Source organism: Chamaea fasciata, unplaced genomic scaffold, assembly GCF_029207755.1.
Source record: "Chamaea fasciata isolate MVZ Bird 193981 ecotype frontalis unplaced genomic scaffold, bChaFas1.0.hap1 SCAF_2, whole genome shotgun sequence".
Taxonomy (NCBI): Eukaryota; Metazoa; Chordata; class Aves; order Passeriformes; family Sylviidae; genus Chamaea; species Chamaea fasciata.
The window spans coordinates 2331448-2354956 of NW_027094087.1; the positions used below are offsets into that span (position 1 = coordinate 2331448).

The following is a 23509-nucleotide window of genomic DNA, read 5'->3' on the forward strand; positions in this document are numbered from 1 at the left end:
AAACAGGAATATTCTGCTACACAACTCAAATTGTGTAGCCTCAAGTTGGATAAAAAAAGAGATTCCCCCTTCTGATGACTCTTTGGCCCTTGTTTTCAGTTTAGATAACCTTAATTTTCGTTTTCAAACGAATGTAATGGAATTAGAAGAAAAAAAGTGTCTTTGGTCTTCTTTTTCTCCCCAGTGTGAAATCCTTAATCCCATTTTAAATACCAGCATCATTAATGGCAGTTAATAGCATGTGTACTTCGATACAGGAAAAAACCCAGACATTTAGGGATTGGTGTCACACTCGTGGTGTTCTGTGTTGTAAATTATTTGCAGATGAGGTTAATTGAGCTATCTCAGTCCACAGCTTTAATTCTGACATGGAGGTCACAAATTGAATCATAAACCTGTGCAGTACACAATCGGCATGTACCCTTTAAAGGATATCCCTGGTGAAACTCAGCGTGAAATAAACAGCTGCATTTCTCAAAGCCTGCTCTGAATTAACATCTACACCACGGTGTAGTTTATAGTATTAAAAATACTGTTTTAGTAGAAATACGTACATATTTTCATTTATTAATGGATATGCTAATTTACAGTAAATTAGTTTCATTTAATGCTTCATTTTAGAAAAAACTTTTGGATTATTACAGAATTTTCTTAAATGTAATTGCTAATTTAAAAAAAATACAAAAACTATGTTTAAAGAATAAGAGGCAGCTCTGCTTCATTTTCCTTGAAAAAAAAGTCATAGTATTTGCAGCAAGTGATCTGTAAAGCAATGGGAGTAGGTAAAGCCAATTTTGATAGTTTCCCGTATGAAACTGGTTTTAATGTCACTCTCCCAGCACTGCACCCACCATGAAAATTTGAATGATGTGCTTGTGGCTTTGAAAGAATGAGAAATGTATGTCCTACAATTCAAAATAAGAAACAAAAGAAGTAGGGAGTGATGGAAGCAATTCATAAGTCTTTCCAAATATCTTTCACTTTAGAAATACTTTGCGAGTCCCTCACAATATTCAAGCTGTGTGGCAAGATCTAATTTGAAATATAAAATATTTAGCGTTTCTGAGATTTGAGGGGGAAAAATACATTTCCTAACTCAGATGATCTCATTTTATTGAATTACGGTGAATAGAATATACGAAGTAGAGACTGAATCTCATTTCACTTGAACAGCAAGAGAGGATACAAAGAGACATGGATTTGTGATCTTGTAATATCTGTGTTCCCTAAAAACATTTTGTAAGACCTGTGAAATCCATACACGCAGTACACATTGGCAAGCATCATAATTTAAAGAAATTAGGTTTATAGACAAAACTTACACTCTGAATACAGTTCACCTATGAAAGAATTATGAAGTGTTACTCTATAACCCAGCAAATATCTTTGGAGGAAAGTGTGGTTTTAATTCTGTTTTACTTGTGAAAAAAAAACCCCAAATCCTTGAATTTGCAGGAAAAAGACACAGAATATTACCCCATTGTGGCTTTTTTCAATGCAAGGTTAGAGGAATAAAAAGCATCGGATGACAATTTTAATTATAAAAGTATAAAACGTGTGGTTGGGTAGCACGAAGGATGTTGGCTAATCAGTTATCCTGCATTAAATATGGGTTTAAATGAGATTAGGAATCCAGACTGTGCAAGAGATTTCCAAACCCAGAGGTGAGAAAACATGCTAATGGGATAATAGGAAGTATTCACAAAAGCTTATCTGCAGTAAAAATTTCCTTCTCCTCAAAGAAATTCTTCCACCAAAATACTTTTGACCATGTGGTTTTGACCCGTAATGCCCAAATTTTATCAGGCTACCTGGGAATTTGGAAATAATCCTGGTCTCTTGAGGAAAAATACGAATAGATCGTAAATCTGTGATTTAAATAGGAAATTGCTGAGATTTTTGGAGGGGCTGGATATGTTTTATTCAAGCCTAATTCCATTCTTTAGGACACGGTGTATAAAGCAGAATATAAATCTGATTCCTGTAGGGTCTTGGTGATACGGAAATATATGGAGAGAGAGTTCATCTGTTCAGCATACTAAACATTATTCTACAGTATTTTTCTGATTTTATGCCATTTCACTTGAAATTTTAAAAATATACTTTGAAATTAGTAATGATTTCATTCCAAAGTGGCAATTTAAAAACTTCGGCTGGAAATCATACATGATTTTAAATCAGCCTAACAACCACAGGTTTTGTTGTTCTGTGGTTTAGTCCGGGTTTCTTTGACAAGTCTATTATTAAGTCCTGTTAAGTGTGGAATAAATTTATAGGATGTCCTACGATGTGGCACAAAACCAGGTCCGATTTCCATAATAAAACGAATTTCAGAGCTATGTGTGTGTGGCAATGGCTCTAGCAGATACCCAGCCTGGATTTTCCAAGGGAGAAAGAGTCACGAATATCACAGGAGAGAAGAAGTCAGTTTTTCACTTTGTCTTTCACTTTTCCTGAAGATGAAATATTTATGTATACGTGTCCAGATGCCATTTTAACGGAAATATTTTTTTCCAAGAAATTCTCTTGTGAAAATTTCTGTTTCAGTTAAGAACAAAATTATTTGTGAAAGAGTTTCCCCCAGTGTGGAATGTTTTGGGGTTTTAAAAATTTATTTATTTATTTAATTCTGCTTAGAGGTGTTGTGGTTAAAAATCAGACCAAACAAGAGGTTGGACAGAACAATATATTCAGTATGAATACAGAAGGATAAATTCAGAGTGGTAGATCTGTGAGGAAGAGTAACTACTCCAAGAAATTACTCCAAACAATTGTCTAATTGTTGCTGAACAGACCTTATCACACTTAACTCAGAAATGGTGTTGATGGCTTTGGAATCCTCGTGGGCAAGAAGCAGAGCCTGTCACACTCCTGAGCCCTTCTGTGGGAGTGGGTGAATCCACGGGATCTCCAAGGGGTTTTGTGGGAAAGAGTTTCTCCTGTTGGGGGTTTGGGAAAGCTGCCTCCAGCAGCCGTGGGAGTGGGGAGATGTGGGGGCAGCACAAACTGAGATATTTCCCAAAGCAAACCTCCCTTCCCCCCAGCTATGCCTTGGAAATGAGATGTCGTTCATAGCTGAGTCTGCACCAATTGTGCTTTTATGAGCAATTAAATAATTAACAATGTTGACATCTAAATTAGATTTGCTCGGCATCAGTGTTAACCCCTTCCTGAGGCCTCTGAGGAAATTCCGCTTCTCGGAGCCAATCCTTTAGAATTTGGGCAGGCATTTCTGCTGCAGTTCTGTGGTTTCACATCCATGTTGCCTTTCCTGCTGTCACACCTGGAGATTCAGGGATTGATTCTGCAATGGATTTAGCACTTTGATGCAATCCAGTGAGAGATGCTTTAATATCAAAGTCAATGGCGCTGTTTTAGCACTTGAAGGGAAGAGTGTCCTTAAGCAAATTACAAACTGCATCAGCATCCTCACTGGCTTCTTGCTTCTTTCTTCCTGAGTAAAATCAAATCAGGTTTTCCACAAGAGTCTGTGTCTGTTTGAGAAATGTACTTAAGCTATTTGCTTGACTCTAGTTAACACCAGAAAGTTTTGGGGATTTTGGGTTGTGGGGATTTTGTTTCTTTGTTTCTTTGTGGTGATTTTAATTAATTTTTTTCCAAATTTTTAACCAGAAAAATGGAAGTTCGATTTTTTGAATATACAGCAAGCACAGCATCTCTTTGTATTTCACTGGACCCTCATTCATTCCAGTTTTGTAGCACTAAAAACCTCAGAGCTCAGGAATCAAGTGATGGTCATGTACCAGCCCCCTTGCTTTTTTCATCTCCTTAACTGATGGAAGTAATGTCATCTCTGTTGTTTCAAGGCATCTTAAACATTCAAAATAATGGTGTGATCAAATCAAATCATAGTTTGTCCCTCAGGAGTTTAAAGAAGAGAAATCTTTCCCTCAGATTTTCCTTGGCATTTATCTCAGCAGTGCAGGCTCTAATCAGGAAATAAACTCAGATCCAATTAGCTTTATCACTTAATTAGAGATGTGTTCTTGGATTTATGCTTTACTGACCTCACTGCCATTGAAATGAAATTATTTAACTTCTGGAAAAAAAATCTCAACAAATTCGCACCTCTCCATTCATCAAACAGTTCTCTTGGATGCCAGGCAACCAGTTGTGTGTTTGACTGCAGAAATAACAATATTATAACCATGCTTGGGTAGATGCTGCTTTAGTCATCTCCAGGGATTCAGTTCTTCATTCTCTGCCTGTTTTCCTGCCTCTCAAATCCGTATCTGTGGACATTTTCTCTCTTCCCTTGAATTCTGAAAAAAAAAAAAAAAAAAAAAAAAAAAGCACTCTGAAAGCTCAAAATGCTTTTGAGAAAGCACAGGTGAGACCACAGGGACTTTTGGAGAGTCTTGCCTCTGTTTGAAGACTGAATAACTGTGCAATGGTGGATTTTGTTTGGGTGTTGTGGGGTTTTTCCATGCTTTTTTTCCCCTTTTCCTTGTAATTTCCCGAAATACTTTTAAGAATAACTGGAGAAAAAATAGCTGGCTTGTTCCTCCTATAAAGGTGTTTCACTGACATCAGTCCATCAGCAGGAGGTAACAGCTTGTGACTCCATGTTTTCCCTTCTCATTTAATTCCATAATTTAAATTTTGCGGGGGTTTTTTCCCTTCCAGAACTTAAGATTCTTGCTAGTTTCGCTATCAATTTCCTCTTTCATTTGTCTTTCATGCAGGACCTTGATGCTGGGATTTTGACTGCCTACTCACAGTATCGTTTCTCCAAACATTGGTAGAAGCCTAATAGGGAACATGTTATTTGTGTGTGGATTGGATTTCTGGGACGTCCTTTTTTGTGTTTGGATTTGCTTGGTTTTGTTTTTATTTTTTTCCTCTGGCAGTACAAAAGTTTGTTCAAAATTTGTTGAGCTCAATTGTTTTTTAAATCCATCTGTGTAGTCATCACCTCTCCTAGGAGTGCTGTTATTTATGTTTTGGTTTTACTGTGAGGTGTTTGCTAAAGGTTTTGTTTGCGTGTTTGTGTGTCCCTGATTATTTTGGGAGGCAGAGCGAAGGAATAAAAAAAGAAAGCTGTGCGCAGTTCTTCGCTTTTAGAAACTGCTTTTGGAGACCTGCATTCATAATTGTTCTGGAATCATGGACGTACTCCAGGGTAGATTCGCATCTGCCAGTGAGAGTTTAGGAGAATTAACCTTGTCATGATTGATTATGGAGCAGTCGCTCAAATTCAATCACATTCGACCACCAATTTTTTTGTTTGTTGTCGAAGCTGTGATTGTTGAGCTTGGATTGAGACCCAGCAGTGCCTGGCTGTTAATCCAGGCTGTCCTGCTCCCTGGGCTTGACCTCTTGCTCCTTCCCATTGTCCTCCTTTCCTCCTCCTTGGCACACAAGTGACACTACTTACCTTTCCTGACATGTGGTTCTGTGCTCAATTAAGATTTGTAACCTCTCCGAAATATTTCGCTGACAGGATCTGGGGAAGCAGAGCTGCTGTTTTTTCCAGCCTGGCATGTACAAACTCTGCTGTTTAAAAGCCAGCATTTAATTGAGCGTTTCTTGCATCTTTTAGAGTGGTTCAAACAGCTCAGATCCTTGATGTCAATATTCTCACTGGATACTATGTTAGGCATTGAGCGCTGCTGAAAACATAATTTCAAATGCAATTTATTTTGCTGAATTCAGTGGGAGAAAAGCTGTGGTACTACACGATTTGTGTATTTTAAAGGAATGTATTGTACAGCAAAAAAAAAAGTGGTTTTCCCAGTTAAATTAAGGGCCGATGCGCACAGTGCTGTCCCAGCTTGTGCTTTCCTGGTGGTCCATCCTCCTTTTGTATTTTGCTACAAATATTGAACAATTTCAGGTCTTCTCCAGCATTAGAACAGGCCCATCCTTCCCCTGCAGGCTATTTGATTAATTGCACTTGGACCCTGATTATTACAACGCGTCCGCTCATCATCCAGGGCTTCAAAGTGTTTCTCTGCCGTGTCTTCCAGGTGTTGTAGCCAGCCTCCAGAAGAGTCCGTCCTTGATGCTGCAGAAATGGGAGCCAACTGTTTGATTTTGTAATTTTTGGTGCTCCAAGGGAAGGTGTTGAACGCAAATTCAGGGCAACGTAGGTGTGAGAGGGCTGAGGGAGGGAAGAGCAAGCTGGGGTGAATAATTCACCGAGCAATTAAGAGAATCTGAGGGCTGAAAGATGAGTCCACACCGTGAGCTGTTTTCCTTAGGCCTGGAGAGAAGCACCTGTGAGCCCTGGCGCCGTTCCTGACCTGGTCATGTTTGTCCTGCTGCCGCCCCATCCAGCTTGCAGTTATTTAATCCAGTTTAGAGAAAGGAAGTGAAATGTTTTAACTGGTTTCCTAAGGAAATGAGGCTTAAGCAGTCACTCCACATGCCAAATTTGACAGAATTCTGTGGAAGTCAGCATGGGGGATCAGAGGAGAGACTAAGTTAATGCTGATGCCAGGCAGTGGTCATCAGGATGCACAGAGCTGGCCTGGCCACAGCACGTTCTGCTCCTTGCCCAGGGAGACAAAAACCCCAAAATTTTATTCAGCAATGGAAAGGAAGCTGAGTATTGAAGAGAAAAAAACGGGAGGGAAGGAGCTGGGGTTGTGACAATCAGAGAAAGGATGAGATGAGGCAGAAAACCATAGGGTTAGGCTAGGAGATACATAAAAGGTGTAAAGGTATTGTGGTGGGCGTGACAGAAGACCTGAGGAAACAGAACTCCATTGAAAACAGCTTTTCTACAGCTCCACATTCTGCAGCAATGCCTTTAAATCCTGAGACAGCATGAAAGAACAGGGGAATCAGTATTAGCTGATAATGTTCCTGCGTTTATAGGGGAACTGAGAGGAAAAATGTTTTTCTTGATGATGCCAAGGGTAGTTACTTGTAGGACCATGGGTTCAAGGTGCTTGAGGTTTGCTTCCAAGTTACCGTGGCATCTGATTCAAACAACTCCTCCAGAACTGGAAAACTTAATCATCTGCAATTTCAGATTGGTCAGTTTTATTTGTGAACTTGATCTCTCCTCTCTCAAGCCCCATCACTGCATTTCAGAGAGATGAGGAATTTGGCATGAGGCAGTGAGAGGGGAGTGTAAAAAAGAATGCAGGAATGCATAGGGGCCCACGTCCAAGTCATGTGCGATGGAATAACGCTGCCCTGGTAAATAGAGATGGCTTGAGGAAGTGAGAAGTCAGAGCTTCAAGCAGCAGAAGTAGTCCACGTGAGGCAGGTGAAGGAAAGATGAGGGTTTCTTGGATGGAGAAGGGAATTCTGGCAGCGCAGGCAGGTTTGAGCGGGTAATTGAAATGCGCTGCTGAGCACACAGAACCAGCCAGGGGATGAGGCTGAGCTCTCTGTTGTTCTGTTTTCTTGTGAGGTGACAGAAACAAATCTATTGAAGTCAGAGAACACTTTTAAGTGCCTTTTGAATATTTTTCTGTTAATGACTCTCCTGGCAGTCCTTCAAAATCCATAAGCTTGTTGATTTAAAGAGCTTTTTTATTAACACACTCTGCTTAATCACTTTCTGTTGTTCTCCTTCATGAGGGGGGAAGAAAAAGGTGAAAAGGTATGGACAAAATGCCCTTTGGTCTAAGGGGAAGAGGATTTGCTGTCTGTGCAGGTGATAGATTAACTTGAAATATGATCTTGCAGCTCTATGGCAATGCTGAACACTTTGATAAGACCTGACCATTTTACATATTCCTACTGTTACAGAAAACTAATTCTTTTTTTTCAGCGTCATGTGTTCGAAACGACAGCTTAAGCAGCTCACCATGAAAGCAAGCAAGTCTTTTAAAAAGGGACGTATTGTTGAGTAAAAAAAGAATTAATAAACTGGAGGTGAAGTCCATGTGCAACCTATTAAATGATCCACGATTTAGACTGTGTTCTCAAGTTTTACACACCAGAATGTCTAACCTCAGACATGCAACGTAATCAGCAGGTCCCCAAACGTGTAATAATGTTCTTCATAGGGTTCTTCTTCTTCTTGTTTGCACAGCTGCCAGATGGTGTGTGCCATATCCCATTTCACCACATTATTATTATTATTATTATTTCTGTCTCAGGGCTGGTGAGAGCTGCAGGCCGGATGGGATATTTCACACTCGGAGCTCGTGTGTGAGTTTGATCCGCGCATTAACAAAGGCTGCATCCCTGCGAAGTCCCAGGCTGGGCAGGAACTTGGGCTGTGGAAAGTGTAAGTTCTCTGGGGCAGATGCTCTTAAACCTCCCAATAAACTCAGCCAAGAGCCTACCTCCCTCACCCTTGTGCACATCCTAACAAACCCCTTCTAATCAAGTTTCTTCTTTTCCACTCTGTCAAAATCTGTCATGGAATGACAGGATAGCTTGGGTTGGAAGGGATTTTTGAGGGTGGAACGCCCCTTGCAGGGAGCATCTTGCAACCAGCTCAGGTTGCTCAGAGCCCCATCCAACAACAGTAATTTTAAACTTGAGCTTGATGTTTCCATCTCTTAAAACTATCCGCTTCCTTCCTCACCTCTGAATTCCTTAATGACGTCTCTGCGTGTGTGTTGTCTGTAGCTCCTGCCCTTCAGGTTCCCCTCAAATTCCCTCCAAACCGTCCTTTCCTACATACTTTCCTGGAATTCTCCTGCCTGCCACCCCTGCAGGTTTCCTCAGTGCAGGTTTTAGGGTGGCACCTTCATTTTGGCTCCATCTCTCCCCCACCCTTTCCTGCTGGAGATCACCTCCCGGTGACTGAGACACGTGGCTTGTATTTCATCTTTGACTACACAGAAATGGTCTCCAGACCTTGCTCCCAGGATCCTAAATCCAAGCAGTCACATCTTCCCATCTTTTCCTTGATTGCTGCCACTGTGCTTGGCTGGTTTGAATTGTTAAAATAATCCTGCATCACATGGGTTGCATTAACTCCCTCTCTTCTTCGTATCATCGCTTCTCCTTTCTTAAGGATTTCAGCTTGTAGCACATGGATGTTTTCTAAAATAAATCCTTTTTCATAGCCAAAATGTGTGGAGACGTACATAGTAGTAAATACCCACTGAACCAGAGGCAGAATCCACAATGAGTTAAATATTCAATCCAAATTTCCCAGGAACAGGGAAAGAATGAATGAATGAATGGTGTGGAAATCAGAGTATGGATGTTGTTGCCTTCCATTCTTGTCCGTGTTGTAGCCGCTCTTTATGATCTTAGGGAATTCATTTTCCACCTCTGTGCGTGGTTTTCCTCCTGCACTGTGAGTTGCTTCCACAGCCTGGTCCTAATCATAACAGAGCATCCCAAAAGAAGGAATGAGCACTGTTTACAGCTTTGCAGAGATGACTTTCTCAGCCTCTCCCTGGTGTGCCTGTCTGTGCGTGTCTGTGTGTGTGTTTGCTTTCACAGTCAAAAGCATTCTTGGCAAATGTAATCTCCAAGTGAAGAGAATGCTCCAGCTGTTTATCTATTATGCCTTTTGGCACCAGGGAGCCAAAAGTTGGACTCCACAATAAAGCAATCAGTTGCACAGAATTTGGCCAGCTCTAATGGGAAAGGGAGGCAGCAGCTCTTTTAAAATATCCATTCAGTAGATTAAAAAAAAAAAAGTTTTATAAAGTACATATCTTTTTTTTTTTTTTTTTTGCATGAACAGGGTTTGTCCGACAGCTGAGCGAAACAACTCCTCGAAAGTGTTAGAAAGTAGATAATAAAGATACTTTAGCATAAGAAGCAATAATTTTTTTCAAGTAAACAATGGGGGAAGAAAAAGCAGAAAGAGCATTTGGTATTGGTAGGGGCTGAGGCTCGTCTGAAAGTATGTAAGGCTGATTTCACCCTTCATCAATTTCTTGTACAGATGCCTGTCACAGCCAGTGTTGAGCTGAGAGCATCTCACTTCATCTGTTTGTTGTCATCAGATTTCAATAATTCTCCTCTGCATCCCCTGAGACCAAAGGGCACCTGATTCTCTGCACCTTAAGTGGTAATTCTTTTAACAGCTTGGATGCTGACAGTGAAATGGGACCAATATTTAATATACCTTAGATGTAGCATTAAAGTTGAGGCTCATCTTTCATCCGGTGCCAGTTTTGTTCTCTTCAAGGTCATTCCAGTAATTCTCCCAGGACTGGTCTTTAGCTTCACATGTTCCATCCTCTTTCGTGTTTATACAAATGACAGGATTGTGCAGCCTAAGTCTCTTGATATGAAGTAGAATTTAATAATCATAACTGTTGCCTTTCCCTCCTGCCCAGTACTTTCAATAAATTCCTAAACACAATTTTCTAGATAATTGGGAGAAATTGTTTAAACGTTGTGCCATAATCTGGTCCATAATTATAGCTCTCCAAAAGGGCTAAAATTTCCAGTTTTCAGGACGATAAGAAGCTCTGCATAAGTACAGAAACTGCTCCTGGCAGTTGTTCCATGAGCAGATGTGTGTGTTCAGTTTCAGGCACTTGGGTAGTTGTAACAATCCTGGGCAAGGCTGGGGGACAATTGAATGTGTACAATAGAAGGTGGCATTAAACAGTGAAAAAAAAAAAAAAACCACCCTGAAAGAAGGAGGGATGAAAAAAAAAGTTTTCAATTTTCTTTATTTATTCCTTGGTCTCTTGTTAATGGCAAATCTTCTCGTGAAATTACCACTGCAGTTGTTCAAATTGCCGAGTGTTAATGAGAATTTCCAGTCAGGTGGGACTCAAGGAGACAGCTTTACATTTAGAGCTGAGGTGGAGCTGCAGGATAAGTCTGAAAAACCAACTTCTTCCCCCTATTTCCTTGCTGACTTTCCTCATTTTTGGTTCATAGGGTCACATCTAGACCGGTACAGTGGGCATAGGTGAAAAGGTTCTGGGGAAAGACTGCTGTGAAGAGAAGCCAGGGTCTGCCCTCTGCCAGATTTGGAAACCAAATAAGTAAATACATTAAAAAAAAAATTATTGAGTTACGCAGGTCTGCTGTGCTGTGAATTGAAACAAAAATAAAACCTGACCCCTGGATTGTGCCAAAACCCCTCCCCACACACCCAAATTAAAAGCACAAATTATCCCCAAGTACTGCTTGTGCTTATCCTGGACAGCATTAACGCTGAAATTCGCAGTCAGAACAGGCACAAATTGATTCATATTGTGTTTTGGTTTTCAATAAGGCTTGCATTCATTAGAGAAATATTATGATAGCTTTTAGCTACTTTGCAACAAGTCTATTCACTCTGGGTAAAGATCCAAGCTTTAATTCCAGAGCAGAGGAATTAAAGATGTTATTTTTGATGGAGCTTTAGAAGGAATATCTACTTGAGCCCTGTTCAAGATAAAATTCATAGGAATAAGGGAGTTATTGATAATTTTTGTATCACCAAAGAACTTGGAACTCTGAATGGACCAAAGAGTGTGTGCAGGGTCATCTCCCGGGCTGGTTTTCCCTTACTTGAAGTTGAATTATAATTCTAATTTCATTGTTTGTAGCTGTAGCTCTCTAGAAATAGTAACAGAACTTGAAATTACTGCTTTGTTCCTGTTTATTTGGCACTTAATGTTTGTTTCTGTCAGGAAAGTGCTCTGCCAATGAATCAAGGTGTTCTACTGGAAAGCAGAGCTCACAGCAGAAAACTTCTGCTCTCACTCTCTAGTGCTTTATTTTTAAATTAATTGACTTTTTTTTCCTTAGCATATTTTACAATACTGCAGTCCTTAGGAGTATCGTGAGAATTTTTTTAATTACATGAAAGATTTAAATGATTACTTATCATTAAAATAAAAAGAAATATTCTGTACCACAGGAATGTCCTTGGAAGTTCTGGGAAAGATGATAAATTACTTTAATATGTGCAGGTGTTGAGTGGTTATCACTCTACCTATAAGGATGAAGAATTGAAGTTTTGGGGTTTTTTCTAATTGAAATTATTTTTTACTCTCAATTTTGCCCAGAAAAAAAATTGATAATACAACATAGACTGGTCACTTTCACAGTAAAACAAGAAATAATAATAATTAAAAAAAGCATTTAGAGGTTTTTCTAATAATTTGGTTTTATTGGCAAATCTGTTTCTGATCACTCGTTTTTACATGCAGGTTCAAGTGTGACTTGCATGAATTGAGTCTATGTGTACATTAAACCAAAAGCTCTTTTTTTCCATCACTAATCGTTGGTTTTGTGATTTTGAAGTAGCCTGCCCTGGAACCAAGCCTGGAACTGTGATTTCATTTTCTGAAAACACCCAAAATGTCAGTAAATCCCACCAGTTTGAAATAAAGTAAAAAGTTAATGTATTTAATGTCAAAGGGACATAAATACAACTTATTAGCTTTTATTCCAAGAGTGATATTTAATGTTTCTGCCTTCAGACAGAGAAGTTGCTTTACTTAAAAACGCTGCAATTCACATAGCTAGTGCATGTATTTTTTAAGGGGAAAAAAATAAAATCTTGCTCTTCTGAGGAAAATATATTTACTTTGAGCCATGGTTTGACAGTTGAGAAATCTGATTTTTAGATTTTTTTTAATATAGGTTCACCATTAGAGATATTTCTAACTGGTACAGTAAGTACAAATAGTTCAATCCGTGACATAAACATGACTTCACAACATGTGGTTATTGAAAAGAATTACAATGGAATACGGGGGTAAGCAGTGTAGAAAATGGTAAGAAGAATTCTGAAGAAAATTTGGATTTGAAGAGGGTGTCAGTATCTAGTTTTATGCATGGGTTTGAAAACATGAGAGTCCTACAATCTCACTGGATGGAGCATTTTTTGTTGTCTAACTGTGAAATTCTCAGAGCTTGTTTGTTGCTCTGCCTGTTGCGGCAATGACCTATTTCCCTTTTCAGAGATCTGTGAGCATTGCTTTCCCCCCTTCCTTTCCCACTTTTCCCTGCCATAATAAAAACATTCCCAAAGAAACTGACTACAGCAGAGCAAACATTTTGTGAAGAAATCCCTTCAATAGATAATCTGCCAAAAGAGAGAAGAGGAATTTCTCTGCAATTCCCTTGCCCCTGGTACACATCACACCGATCACTGGCCAATTTCTTGTTTTAAGTGTTTATGCCAACCGTTGTTTTCTTGTATTATGCAGCCTTGATAACAAAAAGGAGAAAAATTCTGGCTAGACTGAAGATGAGTTTTCTAAAAAAAAAAAAAAATTAAAAAGAGAAGGGAAATAATAATAATGATATTTTATATATATCTTTATTTTTTTAAGGGAGCGTCTCCGCTCCCTTTAAGAAGCACACAATGTCTATAAATGCTCTTATAAAAGTTGAAAACTGTTTATTTGATGAGAATCCACGGCACAACTGCCTGATTCACTTCCCAATTCTTCACTGACCTTTTGACTTCCTCACTGCTGCGTGACACAAATTGTGTGATCCTGTCTGCGTGCTGTTTCTTTTTGTCATTAGCCGTGATTCATCTTCTCTGGGACTTGTCAAACTTGAGTTATTTTTAATCCTTTGCTGGGCCTCCCTAAAGGCGTTATATCATATCTCCTGACACTGCACATGATCTCTCAATCCCTATTGTCCTACCCTATTCAGATTCCTCGTGTTTATTTCCTACCCCGATAGGGTTCCATCTATTATTGCTCTTCTTAATAAATCTGCAGTTTTTGACAAGCTACAGCCACTTTCGTTTTTCCAAACAATTTGTATGAACCCGTTAAACAAACTCAGTCACAGTAACAAATCCTTCAGGGCCTCTGTTGTTATCTTCTCCTTCGGCAGGAGATTGTTCCAGCACAAAATTTTATGGCAAAATGTATTTCAGACAGTTTAGTTTCACCTCTCACTTCATTAGCCAGAGTAATATCTGGAAAAGTTTGCTACTCTTCTTGCTCTTTTGATTACTTCTGCCCTTTTAAAATGCAGGTTGTGATGAGCTGAGGTTTTTAAATTATTTACTGACTATACTAAAGGAGATTTTCCTCTCTTTTGCCATGCCTGCAGTGAGAGGATGTGAGGAAAAGGGCCTTAAGATGAAACAGGGGAAATTCAGATTAGATATTAGACAAATTTTTTTCACTGTTCAGATATTGTGGGGCTACAGGGGCAGTGCTGGGTGAACAATTGGACTGGATGATCTCAAAGGTCTCTTCCAACCTTGATGATTCTCTGATTCTGTTGATTCCCACCTGCAATATATAAGTGAAAGGAATATCAAACCTGTTTGCTTTTGTTTCAGAAGTGGAGCTGGAATTAAGCTTAAGGTTTGTCTTGTTTTGTTTTTATTGATAATGTAACTGTTAAACTCTTGTTGCAAAAAACTACAAGAATTTTGGCAATTCTACTGAAAGTAATTTTAAAAAACCTCAGGAATTTAGGATATAATCTCATCTTTAAGAGAACCAAAAATACTTTCCAAAACAGGAAAAGCACAGTTTAAACATCGAAGCAATTGTAATTCTGTTGTGTCATGACATTTCAATCCTGCTTCCACGTAAATTACTGTTTTCAGGATGTAGAAAATTATATACAAGCAGTAGAGTTGCTGACATTCTTGCAGGGGTTTCAAAAGTCACTTTCAGTGACACTCAGGATCTACTTAACTCACTTGGGAAACAGAAAATGGAACTGAAAAGCAGAAGCTGCCTTGCTGCTTCTACAGTCTCTGCTGAGAAAAACCGTATCTTTGTTTGTTAGTGTTGTGTTTGGTTTATGAAATCTAAATGAGAAGGAGTAAATTACAGATTAAAATAGGAATTAGTGTTTAGACCACTGTGGAATGTACTTGCTGTCCAGTGGAAGTTGTGTGGCTCTGAAAAAGGCATGCTTGCCAAGTACCCATATAAAATTACATTGAATATGTTTGGATGTGCGGGCTGAACCTAAGTGTTGAACTGTCGTGGTAATGTTTTTGTTGTTTTTCATTGTACTTCCTTGCAATCCAAACAAGACTGGGTCAAATATGTGCAACAAATTTTCATGATTTTGATTTTTTGATTTCAGGAATGTGAGTTAAACAGCCTTTGTTATGGAATAACCATGAATTATAAACTCAGGAAAAATCATGCTGAGGATGAGGCAGGTTTTCAGTTTTGAAATTAATTTTGCAATGCCATGGGTTGTTCAGAGTTACAGAGAGCCTTCAATTTATGCACACCTTTAAGTTAAGCTGGGAATTTGATTTCTCGTTTCACCTAAGATGGGGAGCATTGAGCAGTGCTGGTGCCTGGTACCCCACAGTGCCTGACCTTTCTCTTTTGACTACAAACAAAATAAATATTCTCTCTTACTGAGACCTAGACTGATGCTGGCCACAGAGAGGAAGAGTTCAGAGACCTGGGGGGCTGCATGGCCCCATATCCAACCCAGGGGTCCAGTCTCAGCCTTGAGAAGTTCTTGTCCTCCTCAGCTGGAGGTGGTCAGCGGGTTGTAAACTGTCAAGACTTCCAGCACCTGCGTGCTTCTGTCCGAGGGTAAATATCCAGCTCTAAAAAATAGTGCCAAAATCTTCTTTCTCTGGGTGGATTTCCAGTGTCAAACACATCAGATTCAAGGTAAATCTCTCTGCTTTTTGTGGGGAAGTGATTGTTGAAGGAAGGCTTGAAAAGCTGTTTTGGAGGGCAATGCTTTCGTTGCTGATTGAAATGAAAACTCAGGTCTTTGAGTTCTGTGTGTATTCACCCAATATCCTGCCCATTTCTCTGGTTCATCTACCTAATGGCTTACTTAAATATCTAGTACATCACATAGAGTGAAGAGAATTATTTTACTTTGTAAAAGTAATGATATCCCCAGAAAAGCTGAATTATTCGGTTTCAAAAACATGGACTGGAAAAAACCCTATGGAATTAAAAAAAAAAAATAGAAGTGAGCAGTGATATTTACAAGCGTCACAAGCAGCAGGGACAGGTAGGTGGTGGTGGGTTTTGTTTAATTTCATTTTTCCAGGCTGCTGTGTGGACTATTCCATCAGTCTTTGGCTGTTACAGGAGAGGGAGGTGATGCAGGAAAGGAAAGGCTGAACATTTACGGGCATGGGTGCATTCACCTCTCGTTCTAAAGCAGCTGAATTAGGAGGAAATGAATGTAAAAAGGCTGATGATTAAACTCTTCCCAAACTCGTGGAAAAGGCTCACATAAACTTCTCGGTAGCTGCTGAACGAATTAATAAAAGGATTTCCAGCTCCCAGCCAAGCAATAGGCAGCAATAAGTTCTCTGCTATTAGTAAGAGGCTGCTGGGCAGAACATGATCTTAATTTTTTGGAGTGTTTCTCAATCATATGGATTTATAGGGGAGTACATCTTAGTGTTTCTGGTTCACATGCCCCATCAGGAGTGGCTCGTGAGTCTCAGAGCTTGATAAATATCCAGCTGGTCTTATCTGATCCTTTCCTGCACTCTTTTGGAGGAAAGCTTGTTGGATTTTATTCTGCACCTTTCCTGGTTTACAGCTGATGAATACTCGATGCTGAAATCATGTAAACCATGTCAGCGTTTTTAAAGGTTTTTCAGAGCTAAAGTGCCCCATCTGATCACGTTTCACCCTTTGCAGAAAATAAACAGGATGCAATAGATTTTTATTATCTTCTGTTCCAAAACTATGTCAGATTAGCTGCAAAATAACTTTTGTTTGACAGTGTTGTATAAATACTTTTTTGCTTGAATGGTAGTGATACCAAAAGCTTTAAACCCAAGAGCTTTGAAGTATTGTCCAATTGTCTCAGTGTATACAGCATTAAGGAATGTTTTAACTTTTGCAGCTTTGAAGGGTGTCTTAATATTAAGCAAAATCTGGTGTGCTTCTGCACCACATGGAAATGAGGAAATATTCAAGAGCACTTTTCCTTTTTGATAGTCCTTTATTGGGTGATGCTGAGTGACCACTTCAAAGATGAAGCCCCTGCATTTGTGTGTTTGCACAGATTTTAACTCCAGCCCAACTGGGGCCTAGGGAGCTGATGCAGTACAAAAATGACTGCTGGAGTTTTGGGGGAAAAGAGCCACCTTTTAAATCCCACTTTCATGAAATGGGCATCTTAGTCCCTTAGTGTGAGAAATGATGGACTGTACGAGTTGCTTTTTATAAAATAGCAGGAAAGAGTATTTCAGAAAAAAAAAAAAAGCAGAGAAAATTCAGAAAGGGGAAAACCAAAATGTGTCTTGATATCATTGTTGAATTTGGTAGCAGAAAGAAGAAAATAAAAGAGAAAGAAAACTAGATGTAAAATAAACCCAAAAGACATCAATAAGTCTTTGAAAAAAAGCCTGAAAGCTGTGTGAATTTGCAGCTTAAAAAGAAAATCTTTCAAATATCCTTTGAGTTAAACGCCATTGGCTGATCCCACCAGCATCAGGAGCTTTAATAAGACCGTCAATTTTCAAATCCATCGGCAGTTCATCAGGTTTCCTACTGGTGTCAGTGCAGTGGTGGTGTTGCACTGTATTGAAATTCTTGCAATATCCCCATTCCAGCAGTTTACATTTATTCCTGCATTTGCAGGGGTAGGGACAGTTTCAGGATGGGTCCTCAGCCCACGGAAAGCACTTCACAGGAAAATCACTTAGAATGAACCATCCTTTTAATTTTGTCACTTTTTTTGCTGTGAGGGAACTTTGGAAAAGAAGCCCGAGGATGAAAGCAGCAAATAAAGCTGCGATAAAAGCCCTTAGATATTCACCTGCCTTTCAGTCACTGTGTGCTCTGGGGCCATTGTCTTCTTACCTCGAGATGCCATTCATCTCTGGCAATTCTTACCTCAAACCTTATGAAAACGGAACAAAAATGTTGAAGGTGTTGAGTAACATTTGGAAGTATTATTTTAAGAGAATATTGAATTTGATAAAAAGGGGTTTTTTTTCTTTTGAGTAATTGAAATATGATTAAATTTTTCAGAAATGGTCAGTAATGAGTGAAAACTCCACTTTTGAAAAGTCTCACATATTTTCTGGTAGTCTCTACTCAAAAGAAAAATAAAAAACTATTAGAAACTTTTAATGGTGTGGGATAATAGACATGCTCAGGATGGGTAAAAATGACCAACAGAACAAGCAGGAACAAAAGTACTTTTGTGCCTAAAACTGTTGGATAAAGTTTAAACGAAGTCATATTATTCCTAGATTAGAAGCCTTCAATAGCATCAAAGTATATTAATATATATACTTTTATATGTGGATATATATAAAAGCTCAGCATATGGATACATATATTCAAATGGAATGATTTTTTCTTTACCACTCCTCAAATTATTTTTTAAAAAATTATTGAACTTTTATTTAATTCTATGAAGTGTTTCTTGTTTTTTTTTTTTTTTCAGAAGTGCTTCTGAAATTTATGAGAAATAGAGGCCTTACTGTTGATTTAATATGATTTCAGTACAAAAATATCTATGCAGCACGGTAGCCAGTGCCAATGATCCAGATGTGCTCAACTCCATTAATTTCACATTAAAGACAGAGATAATTTCCTACACAGATAAAAATGACAGGCAACATAAACTCAGAGCAGTCTCACCAGAAATGGAGACTTCGCATGATATTTGGTTCCTCTATGCTCATTTTTGCATCCTTCCCAAACACCACATGAATTTCAGTGGTATCAGGCTTTGTGCGAGTACATAGAAACCAGTGGGGGGGAAAAAGAATATCCAAAGGGAACTTTTGTTTGATTTTCTAGATATCTATTCTGTGCAGAATTTTCTATTTCCCAGGGGCTTTCTCTTTAGAGTGAAGCTGGCTGGCCTGGATGAAGGGTACAGATGTCCTGTCCTTGTCTCTGTCGGTTTGGCATCATAACAGCCCTGGTGCTTTCAAAGAGAGAGAAAGAGAGAGGGTGGAAAGCCCAAAGAGACTCAGCCCCTGCATCCCAGCTGTGCTCCTGACTGGCTTTTTAGGGAGAAAAAAAAAAAAAAGAAAGAAAGATGAAAGAGGCCTGAAAAAGAGGGGCTCTCATGGAAGAGAGGAAGGGAGCATGAGGGGAATATCTCAGAATTATGGAGCTCCTCCCATGCCAGCCTCTGGGTGCCACCAGTAATGATGGTACCACCATGGTAGGGTGGAAATGCAAGAAAAGATCTTGGCTCTCTGCCTGGGGCCAGCAGAGATGCCTGAAGGAATCTATCCCCAAGCACTGAACTTTGTTGACTTTTAATCTGGTTTTGAGGCCAGCATCAGCCGCGTGTCCTTTTTTTCTCACAATCAATATTTTGATGAGACCCAAAGCAAAGCTCTGTAGATAATCCCTCAGGAGAGGAGTATGAGAGTGCCTTTGCCAGTGCTCTGCTTTTTGGGTGCTCTTCTCTGAGGTGGGCACTGTGCATAGAGAACTAATTTGGCTTCTAACTCATTTCTGATTTCTAACTCTTAGTTGAAATGCTGGATTTCCTGCATGACAGGCCTATCACTCTGTCCTGGATTCCTCGCTTGTCTGAAACACACACTGTCTTCCTCTTCACTCTCTTTTGAAGTATCACCCTTTTAATGTGAAGGGGCTGATTCTAGGGGAAAACTTAATTGCCTTTCTATTTTCACTCCTTTTTTTTTTTTTCTCCTGAAAAAGGGAGAGCATTCCTTTTGATTTCCCTGCCTTTGGATGCTTCAAGCAGCTCTGAGTGGGAACTTTTGAAATGATGTATTGACATTTCAGGTGGATCACTGGCAGCCTTTCGTGGCTCCTGGTGCCAAGCTGGGTTTTGACAGAGCGACCTCCACTGAGCTGCTTTGTAAAAAACACGTCGTTGTACGAGGTGTTCTCCGAATATTTCATATTTTAAGCCAAAATAAATATTCGGGGAGAAGTAATTAAAGGTGATTCGTGTGCAGTGAGGTTTCGGAAAGGTGGGGCTGAAGGTAGAGGGAGGTGATTTGTCTGTGGAGAATGTCCTGCTGGTTTAGGGGAGCAGCTCCCTGCTGCACACAGTGACACACTCAGATGTCCCCAGGCCATGTTCTCCTCTCACTTATAAAAGTGTGAGACCTCGGGACCACTCAGCCATTCTGTGACCATTTTGGGTCCACCTTGGGTGTAGCCCTGGTCAGGCTCTTGTCCTGCCCAAGGTGGATCCTGGAGGCCTTTCAATAAATAAATTCCTGCTTTACTCTCTAGCTCTGTGCAGTCTCTGTTCCAGGTCAGCCTTCCCAAGGCATCAGTTGCCTGTCTAATGGGCTGTGCTGGTGATCTTGTTGCCTCCTGTTTCTGGCCTGATTTTGGGCAGGATTAGGTGCTGCACAGTTTTTCCCCTCCCTTATACATGGAACCTGAACGTGCCATTTCCTTGCACCTCGTTTTTTTGGGTTCAGTCTATTTACAGTGGCAGAGATTTCAAGCCCCAATGTGAAAAGCAGTTTTGATAATAGTGTGAAAAGTGGTGTCTGAAGACAGTTTTTCAGTAGCAGAAGTTGGAAAAACTGAAATTGCAAAGCTGTTGAATGGCTTTATGCAAGCACTTATTTTGCAACTTTCCTTTTGGAGAAGATCACCCCGTCATAAAATTATTATTTTAAAAATTTCTTTTTGCTGTTTTAGGCACCTGCCCATTGTACATGACACGCAGCTGACAGGGGAGAAGGAAACGAATAAGGGGAGGAGTAGGTTGTGGTTCTTTCTGGTATCAACTTGTTTTATGCAATCATTTTGTATCCTCAACCCTTTTTTCCTCTTTTCTGCAGGCCCACATCAACCGAATTTCTTGGGAGCAGCAAGCCCCGAAAGGATGTGGCTCCTGTGTCACCAGGGAATGAGGAGGGAGGGTGGCAGGAGGGGACAGTTTCAATGGCAGGGGAAGGGAGTCCCAGGGCGTGATTTTTTTTGTTTGTTTATTTATATTTGCATTTTGCACGGAATAACTGTTTTGGTTTTTAATGATGTGTGAGGAGTGTTGCCAAAAATAGAAAACATTCATTTGAATTTTCAATGAAGCCGATTGTACCTCTCTTCCATTTAATTTCCATGAATATTCTAAGGAATATAAAGGGAATATTCACTGGAGCAATAAATGTTATGCTAATTCTGTGGGACAAAAATGGGAAGTGAGTTTCGAATTCCAAATATTCGCGACGATAACCTGTTTTATGCAGTACCCATTCAAACACGGGCTTAATTTGCATTGAAGTCAGAGACTTGAGGGTGTCTCTAGACTTCAGGGTATTTGTACAGCTTCTGCAGAATCAGTGCATGAGCCATGAATCTAAAATGCATCAAGCAAAATTATGCCTGATAAAAGCACTGCGGAATTTAGGGGGGGGAAAAAATTAATTGTTAAATCCCCGACAAACAGTGAGCTGTCCTGGTTATGTTGGAAAATTTTTGTTGGACTAATCCCATCCTGGTTTTCGTTACTGCCTTGAATATTCTGAGGGTGCTTTAATTTCTTTCTTCTTAAACTCCTTTTACACAAGGGGAGATTTTCCCAGAAACTTTTGCAGTGTTTGTTGATGCCTCCAAACAGAATGAGGAGCGTGGCAAAAAGTTTTGTGAGTTTGGTGCTGAGAGTTTGTCTCTTTCTGGCATTTTCCTGCTACTGCCGAATTCTCAATAAAAGCCAAGGTCTGTTTGCATAATTATATTGACAAACAGTTATATTTATACTAGAGGACGGACCATTAAGCTGTTTTATAATATGCTTTTGTTTTGCTTTTTTTCTGAGGTTTTCTTTTTATAAAGAAATTTTAATAAGCTGAATTTTAATAGTGCTGAATTTTGGTCTATTTCCAATGTTTGCTTTAGAGTTAACCCATAGTTAGGCCTTTCACCAAAGCTTTTCCTCTGAGGATTTTTCTGCCTGAAAGGCTTCCTTCAGTGCAGAGAGGATTTTTGACTCAGTGTTATAATGGGGTGTGTTTCATTTTAAATTGATATTGTCTTTTATTTCAATTTAGCTTAAGCCCCTTGCAAGTGCCGCGATAGAAAATGAACAGGCACTCTAAAATCTGGAATAAGTGTGCAGGGAAGATCATTTCAGAATCAATAACACCTGCTTTGTTGTGCTGAAATTTCTTTCCTTTTGTAGAAAGGAGAAAGCCTAATATTTATGGGCTGCAAGATTTTATTTTAGCGTCAATAAAACCTCTATATATTATCTATATGTCAGACAAATGCCTTGAAACTTCCACACCAAGCCAGCTTGATTGGCTTCTTTTCCTCCCTTTCAATGAAAATGCAAATCAATAAATAGCATTTCATTATCTTGTGTGCACAAGCTGATTTGGCAATTAATTGTATTGGATATGAGCTCTGTGGGTGCCTACAAGGAGCAGGTGATGGATACGCTCCCCTTTCACCTTTGGAGACCTCGCTTTAATCCTGCCATGGGTCACCCTGGGAATGGGTTTCTGCGGGCATGTTTGACTCTTTAGGGCTTCTCTGTCCACATCAGAAAGCCATCAGGCCACATGATGTAGTTAACAGTAAATGCCACAGAGAAGCTGCTCACCGGGTCAGCAGGCAGTACTGTGAAGGGTAATTCTTGTCCCTCAGCAGAACCGTGACTGAAAACAGCCAAGCTCAGTTGGTCCCGAATTTCAGACTCACTTGAAAAGGAATTTTTTTTTTTTTTCCCCAGAGACCTTCCTGAAACTCCTTTAAGGATCCAAGTGCAACTCCAGAACTGAGCATTTTAATATATTCGGGAAACGCCCATTTGACAGCAGCTCTTGTTGATTATTTGATCTTTCGAGTCGCAGTGACAAAAGAAATCAATCCATAAGAAAAAAGAGATGTTCTCAGAGGTGATTTTAATTCCAGTGTTCCCCAGGCAGCCTGGTGACCCCATCCCGGGCTGAGCAAGATTCCCTGAGCCGGAGCTCGGCGGCGCATCCAGAGCCTCACGACAGGAGCTGCGCCTTTCTGTGCCTCGAGTGGAGGTGAGAGGTTTATTGTTTCACACATTCTGTGTGTGCCTTCATCAGGCACACCCCCTATTTCTCATAAACTCCCTGCCTGCTGAGCAGGAGAAAGGAAAAGGCGCGTGGAAAGCGGGAGGGATCTGTCTGCAAGAGGCTCTTGTGCCACTCACACACGCAGGTGCAGCGGCCTCATCAGCTGCAGTGCCCCTGCTTCACACCGAGCCTGCTCGGAAAAGCATTCCCAGATTAGCTGGTAGGCCTTCCATTTAGCATTTCAAGGTACGACTGTGTTTCTGGCGTGTGGTGTAATCACAGGGAAGAGTTTTGATGGATAGCAGAGGAGCAGAGGGAGAGAGATGCTCGCTGAGACCAGCCGATGCATTCAGGGTCATTTACGTCTTGTCCATAAACATATGAAGTACAACAAGAGACCCCTGGGAGGCCAGTGACACTAATGGAAAAGTTAAGTGTGAGACTGTGCAGCTGGACTCGATGGCTTTTATTCAGAGTTGTTGTGAATTTAGGCAAAGCAATCTAAAGCTGTCAGGAGTGCAACCTCTGCATTCACTTCTGTAAATGACCACAGTCTCCACCACCTCAGTAACAGGAGCTCAGGTGTGGGTGTTTGTCTTAGAGGTGAATCGTAACCTGCCGGGTTAACTTGTGATTTGGAAGGAAACAATTAACTTTCATTCTCTAATAAGTCGTCGCCTTTTTTAATAAGCTTTGTTTCACTTCTTTAGTAAC

The 23509-nt window shown here is 40.0% G+C and overlaps 1 long non-coding RNA gene across 1 annotated transcript in view; it reads left to right on the forward strand.

The window, feature by feature from the left end:
• LOC136304049 (uncharacterized) overlaps positions 1–23509 on the forward strand; it is a 110367-nt gene that overhangs the window by 72974 nt on the left and 13884 nt on the right. Inside the window, exons 3-4 of the long non-coding RNA XR_010724349.1 lie at positions 8082–8212; positions 22672–22780. This is a non-coding gene — a long non-coding RNA (uncharacterized lncRNA). The remainder of the gene's footprint in view (positions 1–8081; positions 8213–22671; positions 22781–23509) is intronic.